The sequence below is a fragment of the Rhipicephalus sanguineus genome, chromosome 5, assembly GCF_013339695.2.
Source record: "Rhipicephalus sanguineus isolate Rsan-2018 chromosome 5, BIME_Rsan_1.4, whole genome shotgun sequence".
Taxonomy (NCBI): domain Eukaryota; kingdom Metazoa; phylum Arthropoda; class Arachnida; order Ixodida; family Ixodidae; genus Rhipicephalus; species Rhipicephalus sanguineus.
In genome coordinates this window covers 42148944-42175334 of record NC_051180.1, presented here as the reverse complement: position 1 = coordinate 42175334, position 26391 = coordinate 42148944, and the positions used below count along the sequence as shown (strand labels likewise).

Sequence of the window (26391 nt, the reverse complement as noted above, 5' to 3'; positions counted from 1 at the left end):
GGAAAAACATCAAATGACGAAATCGGAAGCAGATAGAACCGACAGTTTGGCAATTAAATTAAGTAATAAAGTGTGGCCACAGCGTATATTCAGTGAAAAGTGTAGTTTTATGTTCAGTGAACATAAAAACTGCACTTATCACTAATTCACACAAGTTCGTCAGATCCGCAGTTAATTTTCTTGTGAATTTTATTCGAATGTGCTCGTTAGTCACTGTACTTTTACACTTGGCTATATTTTATCAATGCATTACGTTCAGTTTTGTTCTTATATTTCGTTGAATGAAGCAGGATTTCCCAAAGTGTACGTTCAAAACATGACTGAATACCTGTTGCCGTATCGTGGTGCTTGACATGCGCATACTTGAGCATGCACGTTCATTGTGCTTGTATCAAGGTCTTCGGGGCCAAACTGCCTAAGCCAAAGGGCGCTCAGTTGGAAGGCGCAGATGCTATGAGGTATGTTGCCTCAGTTATCACACTGTACAGCGCGCAATTACGGTCGCACGTGCGGGTATACCTTCCTAAAACCATTCTTTGTTCCCGATCACCTTCCATCCCGGGCAAAGGTCATTCTTGCAACATTTCACGGACAAACATCCTATGTCCAAGCCGCACGAAGAGAGGCGAACGCATAAAAAAAGAGAGAGAAATGAGTTGTCTGGCATAAGGCCCATTGTTTCGCAACAGCAACACAGCTTGCGAAAATGCTTCCAGATGGGGCCGCGTTACATCACGACGAAACCAAAATTCCCCGGAGATCGCTTACCCTGTTGTACTTTGCATATTGGGCGCGCGTGCGAGCTCAAATTTTCACCGCGGCTATTTTCGAAACCCTCCCGTATCGCGTCGCATTACCTTCGGAACTTTCTTGCAACTTAGTCTAAAGTCTTCAAGAGTTACGTCTCCTTTTACCTTCTTCTTGTCTTATTTTTTATTCCATAATTCTTTTGCGGTTTGGCGTTCTAGACTGGCGCATGTGGACCACGCAATCGCCGCACTTCGGGTTTTGGTGCAGGGCTGGTTAATTTGTTCGCCAACTGCCGAGCTCTAGCTCAGAAACTTTCTTGCTGCTTAGCCCAAAATAGTTCAAGAGTTAAGCCTCCTTTACCTTCTTGTCTTTTTTTTTTCTTTTTTATGCCATAACTCTTTGCGTTCTGGAATTCTAGACGGGTGCATGTACACCACGCAATCGCATCGCTTCGCATGGCGATGCAGGGCTAGTTAATTTCTTCGCCAACCACCGGGCTCTGGCTAAGACGGCACCCGTTCTCTGGCCACGTGTCTCGAAACCATTCATCAATCACGTTTCGCAAGGTCGTCCGTTAGAGAGTCGTGCAGGCTCGATGTCTCGGTGCTCGCGTGGAAACATCGATCAACCAACCACGCGGATCGCTGTGGCGAAACATGCAAGAAGCTGCAGCGCCGGGCGCGTATATGTCGGTGCACGAGGTGCGAACCCTTGCGGTAGCAATGCGTGAACAGAAGAGTTCGTTGGCCGCGCAAGCACTGCGGCCGTCAGCCGGCGCCGTCCTTCCATTCTGGGAGTCGCCTGCCGTGCGCGTATAGATCGTCGGCGCCGGCGGCGGCACATCTGCAGTATATAGTACAGCGCGCCTCGGCGAGACGGGAATAGAGCCACGCGTCGGAGGTCTCGCCTCGGCCCTGTCGTGGCCCGCCATTCACAGAACACGCGACGTTCGCGCGTGGCGTGTAGGTCACGGGGCGGGTGCGTGCATGAATTGAGAGATGGCTATGCAGCGCCAACTCTGCAATCTCGTACTCCTGGATAGACAGAAGCAAGGTCAGACGAAGGAGGGCCTCACGTATTTATCGCATATGGCGAATATTACTTACTGTTTCTCATTCAGGCACGGTGCGTTGGACGGCTAGTTGGTTCGACATTTAAACTGAGTTAAAACTGCGCGCAGGACGGAAAACAAGTAGAAGGACATGACAGGACGAGCTAAGATCTGCGCTCGTCCTTTCTGCAGGAGAGAGAGGAAAGGCAGGGATGTTAACCAGTTTAGAATAACCGCTATGCTATACCTTACACTCAGGAAAAAAGGGGGAGATTGAAAGTTAGATGAGTAAAGAAAGATAAAGTTAGAGGAGGCGAACACACACCCAACGTCACACTCTTACAGTCTTACGCGGTATACGGCATCACTACCAGCCTACAGCCGCTCGTCCAAAGTTGAAATGTCTCGCATTACCTACGGCGCTACAATTTAAACAAAATGTTACCATTTTCCGACTTCACTGATATATACGTAGCAATGGCATGGCGCTAGGCAAACAAGACAAGTTATCTTTCCACTGATTACATCGAGTTTTCAGTCGCCTCACCACGATTGTGCCGCGCGAGATTGATCAAATGGTGTTTGGGAATATTTCGCGATATACAGACATCTTGTAATGACGCTTTGTAAGCTATGGAAATATCGGTTCCTCATTCACGGCCTGTGTTACTTATTTGGTAGGAATGGAGGAAGGGAGAAGGCGGCCTGTATGATCATCGCAGTGGCAACACACGCAGGAAGAGCATTTCATATTTCAGCCGAGACGATCAACAGCGACGATGTGTATAGCGGTCGTGCACAGCCATAAACAAGTTGACATAATGAAGCAAGCTAAATGATTTCTCTCAACGATTTGACGTAGTAAAGACGATTCAAGGTGTACGATGCGCGAAGACATCTTTGCTGCGACACAGACTGTTCTCAATCCCCTATGCACAATTCAGATAAATCACTCGGGCCATTACAAGCGCGAATCATTGTGCTGCGATTGACAGACATATCCACGGTTGACTGATCATCTACTGAACCGACTTCGTTATGATTCCCGACGTACTGTGTTAAAAGGAGTCAATATCGCGTCGCGTTATCATTGTGATCTCTTTCACGTCCCGATTCGCTCATCTATAAGCTGTCACAATATACGCATGCATGTCAATGCGGACTTCATTGCCTCCCGTTCCTGTTATTCTTTGTCGTCATATACCAGCATTGTGCTTTAAATACCTGCCTTACATGTTCGCTCACACACACCTCCGTCGCCAAGGCGGGAACATATGGGAGGTGTTCGATATTCAAAAATTCCGGCTTGAATGACGGGCCATTACGCCCGTTTCGAGGAAACGTCATTCAAGTCAGCCTACAACGGAGCCCGAACCTGGTTCGAGGCCAGTGAGGGATATAAAAATCCCTCAAATATGATAAAAAGAAACAAGAAGACAGAGAAAGGAGGGGGCGGGGGAGAGTACGGTCCGGTGTTGTACCGCTTCGCCATCGCCCTTGATCGCACTCGACGCGTTCCATTAGCCACCTACGCGTTGAACACTTCCTCCATCTCTCGCCTTTCTCAGTATATATATATATATATATATATATATATATATATATATATATATATATATATATATATATATTATATATATATATATATATATATATATATATATATATATATATATATATATATATATATATATATATATATATATATATATATATATATATATATATATATATCAGTCTCGCCTCCCTCGCCCGTTTCGCGCGCAAAATGTGAGATGCGTGCGCGTCCTGAAACTTCGTGCAACCCGTTACGAACAGGAAATGGAAGCTTTGACACAGTGGAAAACAGCGCAATGAAAACGCTTCTTCTTGTGCCTTGGTGTGTGTTCTTTGTGGTTCCTCCCTGATTTCTTTGCAAAATGACTACGTTGGCACACATTTTCTTTTTCTTTCTTTTTTTGTCATATGCATTCCCCGAGCGGTCGTTGTTGCCTTTCCAAATCATCACGTATGTGCCCGCGCACGGTATGCATCCCGTTCATAATTGATGAAACTTCGTTGCACATATAGTTGTTTGTCCGACTTCATTTTTAATTTTTTTTTCGCGGCAATGAGTATTTCGAGCTTTCGCTCCATGCGTCAGTTCTTAACGCACGCATTTCAGCTTCAATGGGTAGCTTTGACAGCTTCAAAATTTCGAGCTACATGTTGTTATGCAAAGTAATTTATTTTTCTTTCAATGTGAAGCATATACCACCGTCGCCGTGCCCTTAGCATATGGAAAATGCAGAAATCTGTAGCATATCTTACAGAAGGTAAGCACGGATGTGCAACAGCTGCGCCAATGGCGCCAATTTGATACAATTCCTCAGTTTTTCGGCAAGCTGAGCCAAAATGATGAAATTTGTTGAAGTTGCACCACGCTGCGCCAAAATGCCCGACCAAGCAGCCTCACATCTTTCTCTGTTGCGCTAATTTTAGCAAGAAATGGAGGCCGCGTTGGCCACCTGCAGTTTGGACATATCATCCAATCGAAACGCGCATACCCTATCCATAACCCTAACCAATCACGAAAGAAAAGAAAAACTACAGTGGTTCTAGAAGTTCCTGGTCATATATCGCGTGCAGAACTCTCAAACCACTTTCGCCGCAGTACACCAGTGTCTTGCGAAAATGCGAATTAGGATTTAGAAGGAGCTATTAGTAATGTAGCTGTCACGGGACACAATACAATTTGTTCCTTGATTACTCATGCGTGCAAGCGCCGTATAGTTACAGGTATGATCACTGACGTCTGAAAAGATTACTGGTGATTATTCAGAGCTGTGTATGACGTTTCTGCGCTCCTGACAAACAATATAAAGAAACGTACGCCTGTTTTCTTTTTTCACGACCCTCACTCGCTCCTCCTTTGGGAATCTCCCGAATTTGGAGGTCACCCGGTTGGCAAGTCCACATTAGCATTTGCAGCACCTGTCAAGTTATTTGACAAGTGCTGCAAATGACAATGAGGGCTTTATCATTGTTTGCATGGCTCAGCACACTGTCTATATCGAAATAACAGTGCTCACGTGCACAGTGCACGAGTTTGCTGATGTTGAATTGTTTATAGATATTCTTGTTTTCTCTTTTAAAGTAAGCCTTCTTTGTTATACTGCTCCAAATTTGGGAGTTTGAGCTTGAAAACTTTTTTTTTTTGTTCGCGACCTGCTCCAAATTTGGATTTTCTGGCTCCAAAAGCAACTTTTTGCTTCTCCAAAACTTGCTCCAACTCCTATTTCGGCTGTTGCACCCCTGTAAGCACCAAACATGGTTATTTCTTTAAGAACAATGACGCTGTAACTGCAAACCAGCGCGAAGTCATCGCCAGAGAGGTGGAGCAACGGAACGAGTATGACGTCATTGCGCTTGTAGCTCATTCAGTGGCTTTTTGAAACGAACAGAAATAAAACGTGTGCCAGCGAACAACAAGCCAAATTCCTAATTAAGAAAAACGGTTTTGTAAGTATTTCGAAGTCTTCGAAGAACATCTCGTCCTTCTTTGAGCATGTAACAGCAACAAGCAGGAACATTGGAAAGAACGCGGACAGGCAGCGTGAACTTTGTTGTTTCTGCTTTATTTCAATGTGTGTGTAGGAGAGGTTCGCATAACGGGCGATTCCCGCAACACCCTCTGTATTAGGCTAACGTTGCTTAGCAAAAATAGTCTGGCTTCTACTCAAATCAGATCAAATCAAGTTTATTTTCATTCTCTCAAGATAGGAAGCGACTGTCACAGACAACTGTTTTTAAAACTGCCTAATTCTCAGCAAGCGAGCAAGTAAGACAGACACACTACGTAGCTATGTGTAGCCGTACTCGAATTGATGTGCTATTCTTTATACGGAGAAGTTGGACAGAAATGTGCGCGTGTGAACATTGTATTGCAAAGGGAACTTTTGAGTGTACTGTCAACTGTCATGTTTTCTTTCTTTCTTTGATTTATTTTGCTATGTTTTTTCTTGTTCATTTTTGTTTATTGGGCAACCTCTCACTTACCCTTTTTCTTCTTCTTTTCAATAAAGAACTTATAATAGACGAAGTAGCCGAGGTGACATAAACTTCAACCTCTCCACAGCAAGTCAGTTAGAACAGAACATTGAACATTTCTTTGTTTTGCGCTTACACGCCCAAATATGTTGCCTCACCGTTAGCACGGACGCAGACTCTCGTTCGTTTAACTATGGATTCTTCAGAAGATACAAAGGGTACCGAAACCTCCACGGTAATCCAGCAATACAAGCGTGTCCAAAAATTCAACGTTATTACAAGCCCGTCGCAGTCGCCTTAACATTGTTCGCTTGCCATCCCTCTCTCTCTCTCTCTCCTCCGCCATGAATAAGTAAGGCGGCTCCAAGCACGTAGAGGAACACTGCGATTCTACGGAGCGCCTCGCATCCCGAGCAACGACCAGGGCATCCGGCGGTGCTTGGCCTTTTTCCTTTTCAGCGATTCGCTTTCACCGCAGCCGTGAGCAAAAAGTGCGAGGAAGCGTTCGTGTGCAGAGACGATGCAAGCGACGAAGGTGAGAGGAAGGAAGCAGCAGGTGTGGAATGCGTCCCGGCAACAAACAGTGCAAGCGTCCCGCGGCAGCCGCCGCATGCATGCGCTACTCTGCCAACGACTGTGGTCTTGCTACGGTCCCTAGCTTTCGAGTGAAGCCATGGCGAAATTCTTTTCCTTCGGAGGCGGTCACGGCGACTGCATGCAGGGAAGCGCCCCGGCAAAACGCAGCCACGGCCGCGGTTGCCGAAACTCAAGAAGGGAAGGAGGCCTTACTGTAAAACACATACCGCATCGTATCGCTTTGGAACTGGCGCGCGTTTTAAACGCAGCAGGCCTTCTCTGTGAAATGCAGCATGCATTCCTTCTTTGTTTGTTTGTTTGTCTGTTTGTTTGTTTGTTTGTTTGTTTGTTTGCTTGTTTGCTTGTTTGTTTGTTTGTTTGTTTGTTTGTTTGTTTGTTTGTTTGTTTGTTTGTTTGTTTGTTTGTTTGTTTGTTTGTTTGTTTGTTTGTTTGTTTGTTTGTTTGTTTGTTTGTTTGTTTGTTTGTTTGACACGAGACAAAACGTATAGCCTTCCTAGAAGTACGTACTCCTTGTTGTCTCGAATCCCCGGAGATGTTAGCCTGGTTTATCGCCTGGTTTGCTACCCCATGTGTCGGGTGATGACTATGATATATACAATGATCACACATGCACACAAATAATACGTACAGTCTTACGTACAGTACAAAGCAACATTGAAATAGCTGCCATGTATGCAATACGGCTCATCGTAGCGGTAAAAAAATGTCGCATCAACAATGTGTGAATTAGATCAAATTTGACGTGGACATTCGCGCTTTATCTATATTCTCTCCGTTTTCATATATTGCTTCTAATTTGCAATTTTCTCATTTGAAGGCAATGCGTCAGTTGTTGTGGTGGTGGTAAGCCCATGAAGCACAAAACCTCTATAAAACGTTTTATAGAGGTCTTAAACGTTTTAAAGGCGTTTCATAGAGGTTTTGTGTGTCATGGGTAGTGGTGGTGCTGGTGGTGGTGGTCGTCGTCGTCGTCTACGTCTTCAATTAATTCCAGACCTATGCTGACCCGACGAGCTTGCGTATACAGATGCTCTCTATAAGCGTGAAAACACGCCAACACCGCAGCACCTTGGCCTCTGGGGCGGGAAGCGCGCATCACCAAAAAACCGTTGTTCTTGGCTCGCTCCGGTCGTGCTCTCGCTTTCCGTTTTCTTTTTTTTTTCCTTTCTCGCCTCGTCCTCCCAACAACGATGAGCGAGAGAAGGCCACAACGGACGGCAGCGCTTCAGCTCACGGCGAGTCCGCAGACAGCCCTACTTTGCTTCATACCGCGCGCGCACGGCTGACGAAATTGCTCTCCACGGCGGCTAACGAGTTTTGATCCCACTTTCCATTCCTCTCGGCAACCACCGCTGTGTAAGCTCCAACACCGTTGCTTCGTTGTTTCCACGTTTACTTTTGTCTGGTGGCTCTGGACGGCCGACTTTTGTTTCCCCCTGGCCGACGGGAATTTGTTGTCTTGGGTGCCTCGACCAAGCGCATGCTCCTCTCGCAACGAGCTGGTGGAGGCCTAATGATGGGCGCTTCGAGTGAAAGTACAAAAAAGTAGATATGGCAGCCTCTGTAATTTGGCCCACCTTTCCGGAACGAGGTGTACTTACTTCACTCGGGAACGCACTTCTTTATAGTGCCACGGGCACCGCTACCCTGATGTTCCCAGCGCTATACTCTCTCTAAAGCGACTCTCAGAAACTCACGTAACGTATACCATTTCTTCCTGGCTTTTACCCCACTTGCTCTGCTTTGGTTGTTTGTGTTTGTTTTCGTCTACTAAGCCACTGGGACCGGAGAAAACGTCGTGGGCGATGATGGCCGGTCCCCGCGCGACCGCCACCAGAGAAAGTTTTTCGCTGTAAAACGGTCCGCCGTCGCAAAAACGCACTGCGGTCCGTGGCGACGGCTATTTCTCAAGCTGAGCTCCGTGGCTTTCTGCGGTGAAATCGAGAACGCAGAATTTTTTTCTGCTTCTTCCGTTTGCCTCTCTAGCTTATTTGGATTTTTCTTTAGTTTTTCATCGGTGCTTCTCCTAGCGTTGGAAGTTTGCTTTGGCGCTGCGCACCTGTCGCCGTGGTCTGTACATTAGAGGAGGCTTATTTACGACCGGGATTTATAACCGAGACGCTGCGGAAGCTGTAAATGCCGCAACCGCTACGAAAAATGTTAGTAAACTCATGGCTAAACTAGGTTAATGCAGGAACTCTAATACGCGGCCGAAAGTTCTCAGTCGAGATTAAGCATCTCGCAACGAAGCTATATGCCTGAGCGCGATCGAGTCATGTGAGGAATATGACGTGCCCAGATTCCGTCCCGCGACTCTTTGTGATCGCTGATATCTAAGCCGAGAACATCGCGTACGCACCAAGCAACGCTATTCATAAATCGTTTTTCTGCATTAGTAAGAAAGTAGTTTTAAACACATTAACAGTCGTTCTGTCTGAAGTGTATCAACTAATTAGTGTTAAGGCCAGCAAAACTTCAAGCTTCTTGTCATGAAAAGAAACCAAATGACTTTTAAGCAAGATATCTACTAATGAACAATTATTTCATCAGCAGCGCTTGGTACTAAGTGTAACCTGCAACGCGCTCTAATAGTACTTATTTTCCGCGACAGCTAGCACACGACTCTGTACAGTTGACTCTGCGCAGTATTTGGGGATCGTTAAAGCGAAAGAGCTTATTAAGCGAGATGAATAAAACAGAAAACGAGGCAAGCGTACAGATTATTCAAGTCCCAAATCAAAATCTCAATCCAAAAGCAAGACAAGAATGTTGTCAGTACCTTCTGGTTCCTGCACTTGTTCGCAGCAATTACATAAAGAGAGAGAGAGAGAGAGAGAGAGATGGCAGGGAAGAAGGAAAACCTGTCTTTGAACGTGCAACATGCGAACAGTGAGAAGGTGCACACGTTGACAACGGAAGCGGCAGCACGCAGCAATCGGTTCGAACGCGACACCGATCTCACCAAGACAAGCAGGAGGACGACCTTTTGTCGTTGGATCGGGGGCGAAGGCCGGAGGTCGGCGCACCCGACTCGAAAATGGCCTGGCCGCGCCAGTGCGAGGGGCCGCCCACGGCCCACGCAACGGCCGATGCGGCAGTGATTACACACGGCGGAAAGAAAGTCGTCGGTGAAGCTTTTGCTCGCTTCTTTTTTTTTTTTTTTTTTGCCACTGCTACGTAGAAGACGTCGCTCGCCGATTGGCACAGTCGTCGATTGGTCGCCAGACGTGGTCGTCCCGCTGAGGTCAAACGATGTGAGAGCGAAATTGGAGTATATACACAGTGAAAGGGGGCCAGCCACTATTTCTTCGCGGCGACCTCTGGTGGTCGAGACGCGATAAGAACGGGTGCGCCACGCCTCTCCAGCCTGCGGACGGCGCAGCGCCGCAGCGAACCATCCGCGAAAGTGCATACGATGGCTAGCGAAAGTCTGCCTGCTCTGCCACACATCAGAAGGGATCTAAAAATATTAGCGGTCCTACGGAGCGGACGTCTCCGCAAAAAAAAAAAAAAAAAAAGTGCTGTCTATAAGCTGCGTGTACCACACAGTCTAATACAAACCTACTTCAGCTCCTTCTAATAGAGACGAAAAAATAGCGTAGATTACCCTTGAATCAGCTGTAGCGGTGACGTGATGCCTACAGATGAGAATTCAGGCCTTTTCGCAACGCCATCGCCAAATTAATTAAGCTTCAAAATTCGTTTGATTTCTACGTCGATTCAGTGACGTTCTTTTGAATTTTACTGACTGCCGTGCTTGTTTTTTTTCTGTTTTTTTTTTTCTGGGGATTAACGTCCCAAAACCACGATATGATTATGAGAGACGCCGTAGTGGAGAGCTCCGGAAATTTCGACCACCTGGGGTTCTTTAACGTGCACATAAATCTAAGTACACGGTCCTCAAACATTTTCGCCTCCATCGAAAATGCAGCCAGAAGAAAGAAAGAAAGAAAGCATAGAGTGAACGAAAGAGAAAGAGAGAGAGAGAGAAAGGAAGCATAGCATAGCCATGTGTAAGAATAGTATAGCGGAGGGGTGGGAAAAGGAAGGGATGGTGGAGGAAGAGGGAAAGGAGGAGGATAAGGCCATCAGCCCCGCTGTTTGAACTAGTGCGTAGATGCCCCAATTTTTTTTTTTCTTTCCTGCATTGTCTCCCTTGTTCGCTCTGCTTGATTTGTAAATTCTTCACTGTGTGGTACTTCAAAGGCGTTTTACTGCATAGCCAGCTTCGTATATGCTAATCAAATAATGTGTGTGAAACGAAGTAGTTCCCCTCCGTGCTTGGGGAGGGGTCCTCGCCACGCCAGCGAGTTGCGGCGGCGTGTCGGCGGAACAACCTGCTCCGGGTGCCAGGCAAGCAGCCGGCGGCGCGTGCCGATGGCCCCGGCGCAGTGCCGCCCTGCGTGGGAGGACGACGCCGCCGTGCCCGCCGGGACTCAACCGCCGCCGGTGTGAGTGAACGCGGGGAAGAAGACAGCTGCTGCTGCTGCTGCTGCTGCTGCTGCTGCTGCTGCTGCTGCTGCTGCTGCTGCTGCTGCTGCTGCTGCTGCTGCTGCTGCTGCTGCTGCTGCTGCTGCTGCTGCTGCTGTTTGCCGTCGCTCTCGCTTTTCCTGCTGCTGCTGCTTCTGTCACGAGGCAGCGACCTGATGGTACCCCTGAACTTCCCCTTCCTCAACTATCCCCCCGTATGCGGGTTGACAAGGATACTGCGAGTCACTGCTGTCTCCACTGCACTGTCGATGAAATCACGTGAGCAGGCCGTAAAATTAGGTGTATACGTCTACGTGGCCTCTTTTTATCGGCCCAACAGAATAAGCCGTGGCGAGTGATGGAATCCTACATCCTCCGCTTTATACAGTGGAAGACGAGTCGTGTGGACAATCCGTTTGGGCGGAGATAACTTTAAGTTGTTTCAGAGTGGCGGGACAGATGTGCGGGACATCTGTAGAAAATGGTCATGGAATACAGTTGCTTGTACTGTTCGCTGCACCCTTCTCCGCTTCTCGGTCTGCCATTTGGTTTTAATGACAATGTAACCATGCAGGCCCCGCTGCACAATCTACGGTATAGAACAGGGCGTGGCTAGAAATTATTTTCGGGGGGAGGGGGGGGGGGGAGGAGGGGGGCGGTGTCCAGCCATATTTTATGTAATTTCGTGTGCAAAATCGAAGAGGTTTGAAACCCACCCCCCCTTTGTCTACGCCAATGGTAGACATATTATGATGCAACCTATATGTGGTATCGTGAACGTATGGAGCCTTATACCAATTGTTTTTATGTGGTTTTTCGTTCACCAGAGCTTTGCATCTTACGATTCATGAGGAAGAAGGGGATTGTTAGGGCGAGCTTCTCATAACTACAGTGCACTGTAATACGTGGAGCTGTGAAAAAAGTAACAACGTTCAGAAGCCCACAAGCCGATCTGGTCGAAAAACATTTTGTTCTGCTCCGTGTAAAGTGAAGGTAGTTGTTCTGCCAAATATGCTTTAAGTGTACGATGTCTCTTCATACAGGGTCGTCACTGCAGCACGAATGTTTCTTAAAGCACCGAAAATGGGCTGCTGCAAATGGAATTCTAGAGGTTTCTCGCATCTTAGATGCAAAAAAAAAAAAAATTAAAGAAAAATATTTTCGTTCGCTGATCTCTTTCTCTTTCTGTGAAGCTATTTGCTGCATTAAACGATGTACGCTCGCCCACGCTCGCGGCTAAAAGCTTCTCTATTGTCCCGCCACGGTGGTCTAGTGGTTATGGCGCTCGGCTGTTGACCCGAAGGTCTCGGGATCGAATCCCGGCCGCGGCGGCTGCATTTTCGGTGGAGGTGAAGATACGTGTTTGAGGCTCGTGTACTTTGATTTAGGTGCAAGTTAAAGAACCCCAGGTGGTCGAAATTTCCGGAGCCCTCCACTACGGCGTCTCTCATAATCATATCGTGGCTTTGGGACGTTAAACCCCAGATATTATTATTGAAAGCTTCTCTATTACCGGAGCTCCTTTCTTACATTATTAAACTCTACAGATGTCAGCACTCCGGCCCCGTTGTGGGCTGCGTGACTTACCGCAAAGGAGTGGAAAAGAACAATGCAGGACTACACGAGAAATAGTAGATGTCACGTGAAGTCTCGATTCTGCAGACCACCGCGTTAAACGACGCGAAAGGAACATAAGCACAGCGAAAGAGCCTCATGCCTCCTTTCAATTGACCATCCCATAGACACAGAGAGAAAGAGAGAGAGCCCTACTTCTGTATATTGATCGCTGCACATTCGGGAGCCACTCACTGCCGGCCGAAATGCACTTACCCTAACCGGCGTCGCGGTTCGAATATCGACCCCGTATATTTGCCCGCTCTTTTGGGCGGCTGCAGACGCCGAGCGAGTGGGCCCTGGAACGTACGTCGACCGAGTACGCTCCACTGCTCTCCCCCGGAGCAGTTCAAGGTCAGGAGTTCTAGCGGCGAATAGCAACAAGAAAAGAGAGAGAAGAAATAATGTCCTCAACAGAAGGACCCGTTGCATCTGGACTTGGTACGCCGCCGTCCTACCCGAGTAATGAAGAGCAATTCGGTAGCCGGCGCCTCTGGGGCTGAGGCAGGACACTCCTTAAATGCGATTGCGCAAAGCGGAGGAGGCTGGCCCAATTATGCACACCCCCCAGTCAACCTTCTCCGTCACATCGCGACGCAATTCTTGTAGATCGATCTTCGGGATGCACTCGCCGCCGAGCCCGGCCTCGGGCGTGTGCTCATACGCGTCGCATCTTTCACGAGTGAGCCGCCGTCGCCAGCATTCAAGGAACGCCCTGGTTAGTGAGCCAGCGATGATCGACGGATGGGTTTATAATTGGCTACTGTTATAAGGGCGCAGTTTCGGCGATGACGCTCGCTGTCTTGATTTGCGGCGATGCTGATAGTGTTTAAACGTGCGTCTAGGCTACGTTGACATATCGAAGTGCCCTGTGGAGAAGTTATAATATGCTACAGTGACGCACTAGAAGGCTACGTGCCTAATCTGTCAAGAATTATTAATAGAGGCCACTCCTGCACCGAAACATTGCGATAAACGTTGTACTCTGTTTTATCTTTAACATGTAATTGTTCAAATATCAGTATTGTAGCCTGGAACCCTCGTCTTTCCACGTGTACCGAAACGCATAAGTGCACCGGTGTGTAGGTTGCTAGCTGGGCGCGTAAGACGGACCCGAAACACTTCTTTTTCTTACAATGTTCTCATTCAATTCCTTATTCATACCTTCTCGCACATTGTGGAATGGTGCGTCAATAACGCCGATCAGCGAAACATTAACGAAGAGCCAGAATAATTGTGATTTAATGTCTTCGTTACGAAATTTAGGCCCCGGTTGAAATTTTTCCGTATGCGTAATCAGAAAAGGTGCCATCAGTGCGCCTATTCGTGAGAATGTATGCAAATGTCTACAGCGTCTTGAAATAAACAAGAGCTTAATTCAAGAAGTTGACTGGCTGCATTCGCTAATAATGTAAGCGATCTAATGACTGGTTGGAATCTGCTCTAATATTTCTCTCTCTCTCTCTTTTCTTTTTTTTATTCCCAGGTATGTTTTGAGATAATGTAGGTTCGTATTCCTTGGGAGAAGTATTTTCGTGTGATCTGACGCAGAGCAGCCAACCATCACGAAGCGAAGGAATGCAGCAACTTGGACGCATCAGGCAATCTGTCGGCATGGCAGCCTTTATCCAATCGTTAGCATTCGTAAGGTCTAATTTTAAATCACCAATGAAGGATCGGGGCAATCGCATTTCCCTCTCACGCAGCTGAAAATGCGGGCTTGGCTCATTCATCTTTCGGTGCGCCCACCACTTTCAACGGAGCGAAGCGCCTACATTTTTCGCCAGCGAGTAGGAGGATTGCTCGTACGCGACGCTACAAGGGGCACGCCGCGTCTGCCCGCTGTGTAGGACTACGAAGCCACGAAGCTATGAAATAAACTTGCCGCTCCAGTGACGTGACCTTCACGTAAACATGACGTCATGACTGCGCTGTCCGCCGCAAGTGGGCGTCGCGGGCGCAGCCGCCCACATGGGTCGTCTCAGTGGCGGCCTCTCGCGGCGGCGCTCGCAACGAGCCTCTCATTCGGCCGGTGGTCGTATCGCGCGGTGGATGTAGGCTTGTGACGCTCCCGCCGATCGGAACGAAAACAAGGCGACGCGCGCTGTTTGCAAACTCGCGTGGTGCGATTTCAAGACACGCTGTGCCGTTCGCCGCAGTCGTCGGCGCATGTGGTGCGTCTCTTCGGACACCTTGGATATTACTACTCTGGATACCTGACATGACACAGCGAGGAAAGAAGGTGAGTTATTGGTCTTCTCCGCGCTACGAATGTGTTTCTCAGCGGCGTGACTTCGTGGCACGCGCCGGTCGGCTTTGCGCGCGTTTCAAAAGATCGCGCGCGCTTCGTCGTGATGGTTCACCTTGGCTTCGACGGTTCCGTGACTAGTTTTGTTGCGTTGGAATGCTTACGTTGTTCACAGTGGCTTGTGTTTATCAATTCTGCCCTGTAATGGTTTAGTTTCGTACGTTTGACGTCTCTATTCCCACGTCATCTTTCAATGTTCTTTTTTTTTTTTTTTTTTTGCTCCTCGTCGTCGCGTCGGCTTCAGTGACACTGTGCGTGTTCAGGTCATTTTTCTGTTATGTTGCTATGAATTAGTCATCACAGCAGTGACGTTCATGAGCGTAATAGTGCTGCTAACATATGCTCACAAAGAAAGTGGAAGAGTAAGCTTCAGCGCTTATACTGTATTGTGTTGTACAGAATGAAGGATGGCTCTACTGTTTCTCTCCTAAACCTGTAATGCAAATGAGCATCGTTGGAAACGCGTTCCGTGAACTACGAGTATGGCATTTTCATTGGAAAGGCAGTGATATGCTGCGTTCCATCGCTGAGCACTGCTTGTAATACTGCGAACTTTTTCTTTGTCAAATATACCCGAGAGCACAAATATGAGTGTGCAAACCCGATCATGCATGGAGGCATTAATTCAAAACAACAGTATTAACTGTAAAAACAGTGTAACCACATGCTGAACAACCGTTAGAACGACCGCAGGTGGGCAGAATTAACCGAGAGACTACCAGTGCGGAATCCCCGTAACGCAGATGTTACTACGGGTCGTTGAAACCAATCCATCAGTCAGCTATCAACCAGTCAAGCTCACCAACAGAGGTCGTGAACTATGTTTTTCCTTACACTAAATGCGCCATTGCTTTTGATGGAGTTGTCTCTTGACACTGCCCTGGGCCAGAGCCGTCGAGTGACATCATTTCGACGTATCCAACCTCTCATTTGACCCGCTTATTTAATTTGTAACGTTCGTCACTACGAGCATCGAGTCGCTAAGCGTCACGAGTGAAGTAGCAAGTTGTCAAATTTAGTATAATTTCTGAACAAATCGTCTAAATATATTTAAATTACGTTGTCACTTGTAGCGCGGAAAATATTTCTCAAGAACACTAGCGCTTTTTAGCGAATGACGAGTGTCTGGCGCTGCACGTTGGCACGTGACTCAGATGAGTGAGGAGGAGTTGATGAGATCTTGCGGTTGCTACGTTACAAATCAACATTGCGACTATTGGAGGTCATTGTTGTATAGTACGGCAGGCACGTAGGCAAAGGGGGGGGGGGGCGCCCCCCCCCCCCCCCGAAATTCGCCCGGAATATTCCCGGGCAACTTTTGTTTTATTTTTGCCATGGAAATACTTTCTTTCGAACAATTAGGCCTTGCCCCCCCCCCCCCTCCCCGGAAAAAAAATCCTGGCTACGTGCCTGCAGTACGGCAACACGATGGGCGTAACGCCAAGGAAAAGTTAACGCACATGCACCGCTCAAACGCGCTTCGGGGTTAAGACAGCACCTACTCTTCTGGTTATGTCAGTTTTAAAATCGCGTTCTTCGCCGCTGCGGCGATAATGGGCCGTTTCCCACGGCCGGAGTACAGAAAGGCAGCCGCCCCCAAAGGGGTCGTCCGTCCACACCAACGTGCGAGGTCCATTCGGTTGACAGGTTCGCGCATTCATCCGGCATTTATGCGCGCTGCCCCCTTTCGGCGCTGTCTCGTGAACGTCGCATTTGTCGGGCGACGAGGCTCGGATGAGCATGATGGATGGCTGCCTGCGCGGAATCCAGCCAGCCGCAGCCATCTGCGATCGCGCGCGCCCCTTGTCCTGGCCTTCGTTGACGCGTGCTTACTGCAGGCCGCGCAGCCGTGCGATCGGCGGCGCACAGACTCTGCGGGGGCTCTTCCGGCGTACTGTGTGGCACCTCGCCTTGCGTCATCCTTACAGAACACTGCGCGGCTTCCGTCGCCGTCGTACCAATAACACATATAGCAGCTGCAGCTGGCTACGATTCGTTTATGTATTACTAAAAGTACCGCCATGTACGCGTGAGCGAATCCTTATGAAGCACCTCCGTCTCACTCAATTGCGTGATGTGATTGTCGCCTGCCACTGCTTTTCTTCTTCTCCTGGCAGCTTTGTGAGGCACCTTCTCGAAGTAATAAATAAAGGTCAGTGCCTTCTTTTATGGAAACGGCCGAGGGCACGAACTGAAATCTAATAAAGTTATTCATACCATAGCATAAGAGAGAGAGAGAGAGATGAAAAAAGGAAGGCCGGGAGGTTAACCAGATATTAGCATCTGGTTTGCTACCCAGCACTGGGGAGGGGAAATAGGGGAAAGAAAGAGGGTCTAGAGAGAGAGAGAGGGAGAGGGGAAAAAGAGGAGAAAAGAAAACGCACGTACACACACAAGATAAAGATAAAGCATAAGATTATGCACAGTACCTTGTATACTGTCGCGTTCCGTTTATCGCGCATTCATTGTGTTAGTTTCGGTAGCTGCCAGAACAAAACAGAAACTTAACTCCCGAGCTCGCTAAGCTGCGGGAAGTGGGACTTTCAATCTTGCCGAATTCTCTTTCTATCTGACGTTTTCTGTCTCTCATCATTAAAAATGTCAAACATTGCTAAATTTCTAGATCTGTGGTGTTCGTGTTTCATGGAGGTTCTTGTATTCGGTGTGCGTCAACCAATCCATTGGCGGGTTTGTGTTAAAGCTTAACTTAAGCGAGAGAGAAAATTTGATGGAGCACTTCGTGCACTTTACTTTGGCTTGGAAAGGCCGCGGATGTGATGCGTATAGGAAGACATAATAATAAAGGTTTAAGCTGGTATGTAGGTATAGATAATACGTTAGTGGTAGAGAAAGAAAAAGAAAGCATGCAACGTCATAGCTGTTAAGGGATGTCCGAAACTTCAAAGCTCGGTTTATACTTCCGCCTCCGACAGCTTGCCGCAAGAACTGCAAGAAAGAGAAAAAAGAAAAGAAGAAGGGAACGTTAACTATACGGCATTGTGTGTTCGGCGGTCCTCCAAGGATATGCATGAGTCATTCATTATGTATATACGTCACATTTGCGTACGCTTCGATTCTTTTTGCTATCCGCGACGGCGCCATTCTTACCGTAGGGAAAGAAACAATGGCTTCTTTGGCAAATAGAAGCGAAGCTTCAGACATAAGACGATAAAAGAAAATAGTAATGGAGCGAGTAGCTTCTGCGGCGTTGTCTTCATGCTATTTCGGGAAAATACTGCGCCGAGGGCGATTCGACTGTGAGCGGCGGCACAAGCCGTCGCGCCTGTCACATTGTTTGCGTTCGAGATATCGCTCGCGCGTATATACGCTCGTTGCCAAATCACGGCTCGCCGCCCCCGTTTCTGGTGTACGGCGTTATAGTCTCGCTGCAGCATGTCAGAGGGAAAAGGAACGAATGGTTGAAATTTCACTCCCGAAAACTTCCTCACTTGCAAGGGTTCGGAGTTCATCCATCGAGCGGCTGTCGAGTTTGTGCAGTGTGGATGTCGGCAACGGCTGCTGCTATCTCTGCTTTCGTTCGCAGTGCTTCTTGGCTGCCAGCGTTCTGAAATTAAAGAGCAAGCTGGGGATCGACAGTCATGCGCTAGCCTCAGCTCAAATGTTAGCTCTGGTTTGATAGACCAATGAGTTCGGCAAATTCACTGCCCGGTCTTCAAACGATTTCACTGTGCGTCTCGCGTGGAGCAAGCGGGGAAGGAAAAACAAAGAGGTTTGATTCCTCGCCACTCATTTAAATGTGCAGCCGGTGTCTGAGAATCCCTGCACCGCTATTAGTAATTGTTGGGGTTTCATGTCCCCAAACCACGACATAATTATAATATCCTCACCGCTTTCTTTAGCTTCGGCTTGTTCGCGTCCTTAATGTCACGACGAAATACATGCTCTTCTCGCAGAAATATTAGTCACTGACATTTCAAAGATATCTATGTATTGGAAAAGGGCCGGAATAACGCGCTACTTGGTTTCATTGCAAGCGTGCTATAGCCTGTACGTAGCAAGCGTATATTAAAATAGTGAGTTGTACTTAAACGAAACGTTTGTTGGATGTATTTGTCTGCTTCTGCTTTATGCTCGAGCAGAGTTCCTTGTTACATCGGCCGGCGGTGTTAGAAGCGAGGAATTTGATCGGAGTGCTATAGCAGTTCGTGATTGTAGCGCACAGAACCTGCCATAAGTCATCGACTCATTTACATAGCCAATCCATAGTGTGATTACATCTTCGCTTTCATTTTTGTCGTTTTATTTAGAAAGGGTGAGTTGAAAGGAGGACTTGACAAGCTGACAGGAATGACAGTCACTTCATGTCAGCAGTAAATATGTAGAAACTTGTGTCGTAGATCGGACGTGACATTGTTCGACGTCCTTATAAAATCTCGTTTTTAGTTTGCTTTTTTTATGTAAAAAGACAGACTGAAGTGCCTTATCTAGAGGAAAAATGTCCTCATAATGTCGGCTGCGGAGTTGGCCTAATCCGCTGCTGTTAACATATACGTATAGTTCCATCTGTCTGGGTCATGCAAAGCCTACTTGATGCGACCTCCAGAAGCCCGTAGCGTCGGACAAAGCTCCGCAGATAAAAAGTTATCCCATCCGAGAGGTCGATTCACAGGCAGCTGACATTTTCATCACCGTTGCGTCTGCCTGTAACGAGGATATCGGGAATACCAAAGCCAGGGGCCGAATTCACAAAATTTGTCTTTCTTAAGACTGTTTTCCCGTTGGTCAGCCGGCATCGCTAGTGATGAAGCTCTTATATTGTGTTTAAATTATATTTTCTAACAAGACTATTCTAATTTTTGTTGTGTTTTGTGTAATATCAGGAAACATATATTTTTTTTTAATATGATGACATTGTGATGCTGAGCGGCCTGCATGCCAAGCTCTGTTTATAGGAGCATAGGCCTCTCGTCAGGCTGTACAGCCTTTAGCCTCTGCTCCCACTTCTGTAAGAATTCGGGACGAATAAACTTCAATTCAATTCAATACGCCGCACATCGTGACTGGCTCAAATATTCTCTTACGACAATGATTTTGCGAATACGGGGCCAGGTGCTTGGGTAGCTCACCCGCACCTCAGTTGACCGTTGAACTCATGCTCGCTGTTGGTTGTGACATTTCCGTTTCCCTTAGAGCACCTCGGCTATAGGTCCCGACAGATAAGTGCAAGGAAATTGCAATTATCTAAGTAAATTGCAAGGAGCCTAGAGATAAATTGAGTGGCGAGAACAGAAGGCGCCACCCGTGATGGTTGTCGAAGAGCGCGTTGGTCGCATTAGATGCTTTCGTTGCGACACTCGCCACCAAATCACCCCGTAATTAGAGCCACACATAAAGATTCTGCTCTGCAGAGAAACCTTGGCTCCGACTGTTTCATCTTAGTCACCATTTTAGCGCTGTGTATACGGCCTGCATGACGGTCTACGCAGGTGTGTATTAATCGTGTGCCTCTTTAATTGGTGAGGATACTGTACTACACAGCATGTATAAATATAATGCATGGGCGTGGGGCGTTTATACCTGGCCTTCATGTGCATCTGTATGACATCTAAGACAGTCGTAAACACAGACCTGCGTGTGAAAGCGAGTAAATTACCTTGATTTTCCCTCTCTATAACTGCAAATGGGCAAGCAGAAAGTTTAATAGCATCGGATATAGGTTAACTACGCAACAGCCTCGGCATGCTATTCTAGGTGAGGTGGTTACTGGGTAAAGTGAGATTGAGATAAAACAAAACAAGCTACGCACGTCCATGTATAAACAAGCACGCAAAACACTCTAATACAAATGTAGCTCAGGGCTTCGTAGATAAAGGCTGTATTACATCAGCAATTGTATAAACGCTTTAGTGGAACACAGTGGCTCTTCCACACATCGCCGTGGTAATACCAGTCCTGTGTAAACATATGCCTCAGCGGTCTTTTTGTACACTTACTATCATAAAATTGCTTAGGCAGCTTCGGTGGTATAGAACACCTGAAGTTGCCCCACACTTTCAAGTGGACTTTCGCATGCTCTTACGTCATTTTTCTCTTCCACTGAGACCGTGTTACACTTAGCTCTACTTTACCGCTGCTACTTACAAGTCATGGTACTGTAAGTTATTTCAGCTCGTTTGAGATAGCCCCAAAAATCTGCATCGGCCATCATTCGTAGCAGCAAGGTTGCAATTTCTGCACTTTCCGGGATGTCGTCAACGTGACGCGTGTCTGCTTCAGTACCGCACGTGGTTCTTTCCAGACGGTTCCAGCAACCCACATCTTTACTGCACGGATTTCAGTTACTTATCTTTGAAGGACGCTATAGCGGTCGTCTGGTGCTGTCTTGACCTACTCGATGCTAGGGCCGTAGGAAAGTGTCTGTTCCTGATTTACTATGGGGGATTTCTTGGACTTACCGCGCCTGTGCACACCAGCGGCAACGGCGCTGTTCGGTCTCACTGTACTCCCAGTTCGAGGCACCAAAGGGTGCCGCCGTGTCTACGTCCATAACGACGATAGAGGAGGGAGAGCCCCACCCCCGGATGTGGGAGGTCGTTGAGCAAACACCCCCTTTCCAACGTATCTGATGTTTCGCCTTGCCATACTTCTTTTTACTCATTCGCTTCACCCGTTTTGTTTGTATGCATTGGGTTCGCGTTGCCTGAGATTGTGTTTCCTTCCGCGTAAGATGGAGACCCCTGCTGATTTAACATAAAACCGCCTGGCGCACTGCTCGGCAGAGCAGCGCAACGCGCGCTGTAGGTCGTTGACAGCTCCAGACCATGGACTCTTCTCCGTCTGGGGAAGCCGCTGCTGCACGCACCAGCGCGTTTCCGCGCGCATATATTTCGTCTCGTTCGTGCCTGGATGGCGAGCGGTGTTCCCGGCGAATGGGGGAAGTTTGGTTTCGCTTCTTCCAGCGCAACCTACGGTTCCGTTTCTACTTGTGCCTTTTACAACGCCGATATCATTGTTAATGCGATCCTTTTCTAAATTTGTTTCTTTCCACGCAAAAAAAAAAACGTGTGAAATCCGTATCATTGAAGTATCCGCACTCGGCTGCTCTTCCTACTTTCGACGCCTGAAGAGTTACATCTTTCTTATTTTTATACGCCACGAAATTTCCCGTTTGTACATCCACTATTGTCGTACAATCTGTCGCATCGTTGATGGGAGTCAGATAAAGCCTGCTCGAAGTGTGTGCGTGCGTGACTACATCCACGATTGGGCACTCTATATGGTATCCCTCGAGGGTTGTGTATCGCGTATCCATGCCTGCACCACTCCATCAACGCATTCCGTCTTTGGCCCACCCTGTAATCAGATGCGCACACTCCTTATCACGGATAGGTCAATCCGACTGCGCAGCGCGCGTGTCTCCAACACCGCGTAATCAGGCCTCTCTCTCTCCCTCTCTTCTCTGCACTTTCCTTCGTCTGTCTCTGAACACGACGAGCCTGGGGCTGTGAACAAGTACGAGACAAGAAATGCTAATAGTGATGAGCCGAGGCAGCGTTAAACGTGCGTCCCGTGTTACGCCGCGCCGGCCGACGGCGCCTCGTTGAATGGCAGCCAATGCCGTCCGCGTGCATGCATACATACATGCCAGGGCGCCGCTCGGACGAGCCTTTCGTCACGCTCATCGGTCCCAAACGAGCCGGTGATGCAACCGACCCGTCCGTGAGAGGGCGAAACAACTATACAGTCGCCGCAGGCGCACCTCCTCGCTGCTGGCCAGCGACGGTAAACGGGAAGGGGACAACAGATACGCATACGACGACCGCGCATGTAGCGCTGTTATTCAATTGCCCGATAAGGCGCGGCCCCCGCTATAGTGAGTCGTGTTTCGCCGGTGTATACAGACTCCTGTTTCCCGCTGTGCGTGGGAGTCGTGCACGCGGCATCCGCGCTCTCCACGGTGCATGGCTAATTGTCTGTGTGCCGGATCCGAGCTTTGCAGACCGAGACGGTTCCTGCGGCCGTGGATAGGGAAGCACAATTATTTTTTTTTTAAAGGCAAAGGGCGTCACGCAAGGCAATGTAAACAAGCAGAAGTACCTGTAACTTAATGACCGGTAACTACATTCCACACTTGGCAAGTGCATGGGGCTTCCTCTTCAACGATGTCCGTCTATACTTTGTCAGTTTTTGTAAGCGATGCAGTCACATACGTCTCCTGAACCTTCAGTCTCTCTCCCTTTCTCGTTTTGTTGGCCGTCTTTCACGCGCGTGTTTGTAGCTCTTGCTTTCAGAGTTGCTGCCAAGTTAGCCACGCTCAGATGGCGTCGTGCTTCCACTAGACCTCGCGTGTCTTACGTTTGTTGCGTGCTAGCGTTTCTCTGTTAACAGTCGCTCCGCAAACTTCCTGGCTTGTTTGCTATAGTGCGGAGTAGTAACTGGTGAGCTGACTCTACATAAGTTGCCTCTGGTCGCACGCCACGCTTTAAGGGCTGTTCTTTCGTAACTTATGCGTTAGGAATCCACCATGCGCTCCTGCGTTACAAACGTCTCTTTCGCTTTCTTCGGCGATTTCGCTTTCATATTCGTAAAGGAAGGCAGCTGAGGACGCAAAAATTAAATAGAAGGATAACCAAAATGCGAGCGAGCAGGATACAACTTGTCGCGGCTGCGTTGAAAAATTTAATAAACTCTCCCGTTCGCTGACAGCGGGTGAAGCAGCGCTGTCGTTGTGTAATTGCGAACTTCGCCGGTTTTTTTTTTCTTTTGGTTTTTTTTTCCCCACATTCTGCCGCAGCTTCTGAATCAAGGCTAGATGCAAAATTGGGTCCATCAGTTCACTTCGAAAGCGGGCCACGCGTGGATGTGTTGTGGAGCGACCAAACTTCCTTTACTCTGTGTATTTCTTTGCGAAACTCACGTCCTTTTTCGAGATTATTCGATTATTTCGGTGATTTCCCTCGAAAAATATGTAATAATAATAATAATACCAATCACAGTTGTGCTCCCCTTACCACCGCTAATCTCTGCACTGCCGCGACGGCTTAATTGTTTCGCGTGGACGCGGCCCGTTTCCCCTGGCCTGCGACGCGTGTCGGGCTTCCTCTTGCGAGTTATTCCGCCGATATCAGCGCGGCGGACGTCGACGCTGCCGTTTCGCTGGCTTCCCTTGTTCCACGGTACTCTGCGCGCACACACACACTCACTTTTTTATACATACACACATACATACATACATACATACATACATACATACATACATACATACATACATACATACATACATACATACATACATACATACATACATACATACATACATACATACATACATACATACATACATACATACATACATACATACATACATACATACATACATACATACATACATACATACATACATACATACATACATACATACATACATACATACATACATACATACATACATACATACATACATACATACAATACACGCGCAGACATGCGTGGATGCGCTGAATTGCGTTGTTTTTCTTGTCGGCCCGTATAACAACCTGCTGGATTCCCTCGGACTCAACGCGACCTTTGATCGGGACGTGCACGGCGCTATGGAGGAGGGACGGGGAGGAAGGGGCCAGATGAGGCCATTGTCCCCGCGCTAAATGGATTTAGCGTTATCTGAGTCGTTCGACGCGGGGATGCTTCTTGCGCGTCGCGCCTTCCTGGGTTTGCCCTGTGTTTTCTTGTTCCTTACTCTTGTTCGTTTATTCTTAGGTTGAGCTGTGCTTTATCCCGTTCCTTCTTCCTTATTTCTATTTATTTTGTCATCGACCGAGCCCAGACAAAGATTCCCTGGGTTTCCGTGGCCGATACAGTGCGTCCGTCTTGAGTGCAGTCATCGGCGGAAGGGGTGAAACAAGGAAAGAAAAGAGGAAAGAAAGATCAACGCGCAGACTTGTCCCGTTCTCTTGCTGTTGGAATTGTTTGCGCGTCGTTAAACTAATGTTTTAATGGCGCGATATCGAGGGGACTCTGCAGTTTTGTGAGGGTGACGACAGCTTTCCACTTGAAAGCTGTGGCGGCGGCCATGGCGATAGTGTTTGAACAGGGTTTAAAAAAAACGCACACGTTGTTGTTGTTGTTTCAAGAGGGGTTGCAGAAAAAAAAAAAAAAGAGCTGCGCTTTTGCCGATAGAGATAGAAGGACTTATCTATCGCTAATGCACACTTGGTATATCACACTCTCAATTCTTTGCGTTTCCGAGTACAAGTTTCTCTCTGACTATTGAATTTGTCGAATAAAAATAATAGAAAGAAGCTAGAATTTGATGAACAAGAACCAGTAGAATTCTTTACTTTGGTTTTAGAGCGGCATTTTTTCGGGACGACCCACCTGACGTAATCGCTAACTTCCAACTAAATTTTATCGCAAGCCACCTTGAATAAGCGGGCAGGGCAGCGCGAAAGAGAACAACCAATCACGCGGTAGCGTCAACACCTGTGCACCAATGACGTTCATTTAGCGCTCAGAAGCTGACATCGAGATAATGGATTTTCTGTTTAGATGAACACAGCGACGGCAAGCCCATACATTTGTAGTCATCAGCCATCAGTGCTGCATCCTCGGCATTCTCTCGCGTGCTGAAATCCCGCGCTATAATACAAATTGAGCAATGCGTTATACCAGCTATAGCCCGAACCAACCCTTTGCTACAACTTTTAAAGTAGGACCGTCTCTTGGTAACTTTTTTTTGTACTTCCCCCCTCACATCCCTCAATTTCTCCATATATGTACACATTTTCTTCCACTACACGTGAATTACTCGTATTTTTTTGTTTGTTTTTAGAAGATAGTGGGATAAACAGCAACTGTGCGCCGTGCAGCTTATAGTTCAGAAAGTAAACGCAGTGACGAAATTATTCGAATAAAAAAAAAAACGGTTATATATAGAGACACTGAGCGTATATGGTTCTTCGCGAAGATCATAACACTCATCACAGTTTGCTGCGAGAACAGCGCGTTGCCACGAAATGAGTGCAGACGTTCGCTATAGCGTGGATGTTGTGCACGGATAGCCGTGCAGCATCCGCGCTGCGGCACTGGCCGTCTCCTCTTCCTGCTGCGCTCAAAACGTTAAGGGAGAAAGGCGTCCGACGATGAGCAGTGTGTAGTATAAAGTATAGAGCAATCGGGCAAATGCTTCCTTCACTGAGTGGCTTTCGCTGTTCCCCTTTCATGGCCACCGCCCTTTCTCCTCTGCTTTCCTGCAGCAGCCATCGCCATTCCCTCCGTGTGTACCGTGTACGCTGTTGCGTCCGCTCGGTACAGAAGCGTTACATGCTTTGAGCATTTCTGGCGCGGCCCCTCCGTCTGTTCCCCATGTCTTTATTATATTGTCCTGTAGCAACGTATATACGCGTACGGAGTGATGTGGCTCGGTTGTAGTATACGTCGCAGCTTTTCATGACGAGCAATCAGGTTGCGCAGCGGCACTCGGTCAGCGCTGTATTTCTCTTCCTTCCTCCTTTTTCTCTCTCTCTTTATTTCATTACCAGTGCACCATCAGAATATGTCGCGCAGACAGTGTTTCGCCCCATTTCCCGTTTTCTTTTTTTCTTCTTTTTCCATA

The 26391-nt window shown here is 47.7% G+C and overlaps 1 protein-coding gene across 3 annotated transcripts in view; it reads left to right on the top strand.

Moving 5' to 3' along the window:
* The window catches only part of LOC119393552 (protein TANC2), a 272216-nt gene that overhangs the window by 10236 nt on the left and 235589 nt on the right, over positions 1-26391 (top strand). The window contains exon 1 of one of the 3 annotated variants that reach the window (XM_037660642.2): positions 14554-14753. The exons of the other annotated variants lie outside the window; for them this stretch is intronic. The gene's annotated coding sequence lies outside the window, so the exon portion shown is untranslated. Of the gene's footprint in view, positions 1-14553; positions 14754-26391 lie in introns of those variants that run through there. 3 annotated transcript variants of the gene reach the window in all.